General features: G+C 37.7%; 1 protein-coding gene across 1 annotated transcript in view; it reads left to right on the top strand.

The window, feature by feature from the left end:
• The window catches only part of fhod3a (formin homology 2 domain containing 3a), a 98,402-nt gene that overhangs the window by 51,955 nt on the left and 41,447 nt on the right, over window positions 1-5,000 (top strand). The gene's annotated exons all lie outside the window — the stretch shown is intronic.

Raw genomic sequence — 5,000 nt, 5'->3', positions numbered from 1 at the left:
CACCAACCACAACACTAACCATACCAACTATAATACCCCAATAACACCAACCACAACACTAACCATATCAACTATAATACCCCAATAACACCAACCACAACACTAAACCATACAACTATAATACCCCAATAACACCAACCACAACACTAACCATATCAACTATAATACCCCAATAACACCAACCTCAACACTAACCATATCAACTATAATACCCCAATAACACCAACCACAACACTAACCATATCAACTATAATACCCCAATAACACCAACCACAACACTAAACACATTAACTATAATACCCCAATAACACCAACCACAACACTAACCATATCAACTATAATACCCCAATAACACCAACCACAACACTAACCGTATCAACTAAAATACCCCAATAACACCAACCTCAACACTAACCATATCAACTATAATACCCCAATAACACCAACCTCAACACTAACCATATCAACTATAATACCCCAATAACACCAACCACAACACTAACCATATCAACTATAATACCCCAATAACACCAACCTCAACACTAAACACATTAACTATAATACCCCAATAACACCAACCTCAACACTAACCATATCAACTATAATACCCCAATAACACCAACCACAACACTAACCATATCAACTATAATACCCCAATAACACCAACCACTACACTAACCATATCAACTGTAATACCCCAATAACACCAACCTCAACACTAAACACATTAACTATAATACCCCAATAACACCAACCACAACACTAACCATATCAACTATAATACCCCAATAACACCAACCACAACACTAACCATATCAACTATAATACCCCAATAACACCAACCACAACACTAAACCATATCAACTATAATACCCCAATAACACCAACCACAACACTAACCATATCAACTATAATACCCCAATAACACCAACCTCAACACTAACCATATCAACTATAATACCCCAATAACACCAACCTCAACACTAACCATATCAACTAGAATACCCCAATAACACCAACCACAACACTAACCATATCAACTATAATACCCCAATAACACCAACCTCAACACTAAACACATTAACTATAATACCCCAATAACACCAACCTCAACACTAACCATATCAACTATAATACCCCAATAACACCAACCTCAACACTAACCATATCAACTATAATACCCCAATAACACCAACCACAACACTAACCATATCAACTATAATACCCCAATAACACCAACCACTACACTAACCATATCAACTGTAATACCCCAATAACACCAACCTCAACACTAAACACATTAACTATAATACCCCAATAACACCAACCACAACACTAACCATATCAACTATAATACCCCAATAACACCAACCACAACACTAACCATATCAACTATAATACCCCAATAACACCAACCACAACACTAAACACATTAACTATAATACCCCAATAACACCAACCATAACACTAACCATATCAACTATAATACCCCAATAACACCAACCACAACACTAACCATATCAACTAGAATACCCCAATAACACCAACCACAACACTAACCATATCAACTATAATACCCCAATAACACCAACCACAACACTAACCATATCAACTAGAATACCCCAATAACACCAACCTCAACACTAAACACATTAACTATAATACCCCAATAACACCAACCACAACACTAACCATATCAACTATAATACCCCAATAACACCAACCACAACACTAACCATATCAACTATAATACCCCAATAACACCAACCACAACACTAACCATATCAACTATAATACCCCAATAACACCAACCACAACACTAACCATATCAACTAGAATACCCCAATAACACCAACCATAACACTAACCATATCAACTATAATACCCCAATAACACCAACCACAACACTAACCATACCAACTATAATACCCCAATAACACCAACCACAACACTAACCATATCAACTATAATACCCCAATAACACCAACCACAACACTAAACCATACCAACTATAATACCCCAATAACACCAACCACAACACTAACCATATCAACTATAATACCCCAATAACACCAACCTCAACACTAAACACATTAACTATAATACCCCAATAACACCAACATCAACACTAACCATACCAACTATAATACCCCAATAACACCAACCTCAACACTAACCATATCAACTATAATACCCCAATAACACCAACCACTACACTAACCATATCAACTAGAATACCCCAATAACACCAACCACAACACTAAATATACCAACTATAATACCCCAATAACACCAACCACAACACTAACCATATCAACTATAATACCCCAATAACACCAACCTCAACACTAACCATATCAACTATAATACCCCAATAACACCACCAACCACAACACTAACCATATCAACTATAATACCCCAATAACACCAACCACAACACTAACCATATCAACTATAATACCCCAATAACACCAACCACAACACTAACCATACCAACTATAATACCCCAATAACACCAACATCAACACTAACCATATCAACTATAATACCCCAATAACACCAACCTCAACACTAACCATATCAACTATAATACCCCAATAACACCAACCACAACACTAAACCATATCAACTATAATACCCCAATAACACCAACCTCAACACTAACCATATCAACTATAATACCCCAATAACACCAACCACAACACTAACCATATCAACTATAATACCCCAATAACACCAACCACAACACTAACCATATCAACTATAATACCCCAATAACACCAACCTCAACACTAAACACATTAACTATAATACCCCAATAACACCAACCACAACACTAACCATATCAACTATAATACCCCAATAACACCAACCACAACACTAACCATATCAACTATAATACCCCAATAACACCAACCACAACACTAACCATATCAACTATAATACCCCAATAACACCAACCACTAACACTAACCATATCAACTATAATACCCCAATAACACCAACCACAACACTAAACCATATCAACTATAATACCCCAATAACACCAACCACACACTAACCATATCAACTATAATACCCCAATAACACCAACCACAACACTAACCATATCAACTATAATACCCCAATAACACCAACCACAACACTAACCATATCAACTATAATACCCCAATAACACCAACCACAACACTAACCATATCAACTATAATACCCCAATAACACCAACCACTACACTAACCATATCAACTATAATACCCCAATAACACCAACCACAACACTAACCATATCAACTATAATACCCCAATAACACCAACCTCAACGCTAAACCATATAACTATAATACCCCAATAACACCAACCACAACACTAACCATATCAACTATAATACCCCAATAACACCAACCACAACACTAACCATATCAACTATAATACCCCAATAACACCAACCACAACACTAACCATATCAACTATAATACCCCAATAACACCAACCACAACACTAAACACATTAACTATAATACCCCAATAACACCAACCCTAACACTAAACCATTAACTATAATACCCCAATAACACCAACCTCAACACTAACCATATCAACTATAATACCCCAATAACACCAACCAGAATATCAACCACACCAACCAAAACATTACAGTAACACCAACCAGACCATCAACCACATCAACCAAAACACTACAGTAACACCAAACCAACCAAAACACTACAGTAACACCAACCAGAACATCAACCACACCAGCCAAAACACTACAGTAACACCAACCACACCAACCAAAACACTACAGTAACCCCAATAACCAACCAGAACCCCAATAACCAACCAGAACATCAACCACACCAACCAAAACACTACAGTACCACCAACCAAAGCACCAACCACACCAGCCAAAACACTACAGTAGCACCAACCAGAACATCAACCACATCAACCAAAACACCACAGTAACACCAACCACATCAACCACAGAAACACCAACCAAAACACCAACCACATCAACAAAACACTACAGTTACACCAGCTAAAACACCAACCACACCAACCATCAACCACATCAACAAAACACTGTAGTAACACCAACTAAAATACCAAGTATATCAACCCAAACACCACATTAACACCTAACACCAAACACCAACCACATCAACCAAAACACCAACAAAAACACCAACCACATCAACCACAAAACCACAGAAAAACCAACCAAAACACCAAACACATCAACAAAACACTACAGTAACACTACAGTTGATATTTTGGTTGGCGCTACTGTGGTTTTTTGATTGATGTGGTTGATGTTTTATTAACTACATCAACCAAAAAAACACAGTAACATCAACCAAAATATCAACCGAAACACCACAGTAACACCGACCAAAACACCACATTAACACCAAACACCAACCACATCAACTGAAACACCACACTAACACCAACCAAAACACCAACCACATCGACCAAAACACCACACTAACACCAAACCCCAACCACATCAACCACAGCACTAACCACATGAAGTGCAATACCGCAATAACACGAACCACAGCACTACAATAAGACCAATTAGAACATCTATACAGCCAAATATAGCACCACCCTCATCACCCAAACACCACAATAACACTGCAACACCAGCCACAACTACAGCACCAACCACACAACAATAACACCACGCCACACCATAATAACATCAACCAAACCACCAACTAAAGCCAGACAAAAACATCAGCTATAATATATATGAAATGCCACCCACCAATACCCACATCACCCACATCACCACAGTAACACCACAATAATTCCAGCACACCAACATCAACTGCAACAGCGACCATAACACGACGATAACACCAATCATATGAACTATAATACTAACCACATCAACTAAAATACACCAGTAACACCAACCACAACACAATAACACCGATTAAATGCCAATCAACACCAACATCAATCACAACACCAACCATAGTACCATAAAGTC

Source organism: Colossoma macropomum, unplaced genomic scaffold, assembly GCF_904425465.1.
Source record: "Colossoma macropomum unplaced genomic scaffold, Colossoma_macropomum, whole genome shotgun sequence".
NCBI classification, from domain to species: Eukaryota; Metazoa; Chordata; class Actinopteri; order Characiformes; family Serrasalmidae; genus Colossoma; species Colossoma macropomum.
The sequence above is the reverse complement of the archived record's forward strand: the minus strand, read 5'-3'. Positions and strand labels throughout refer to the sequence as shown.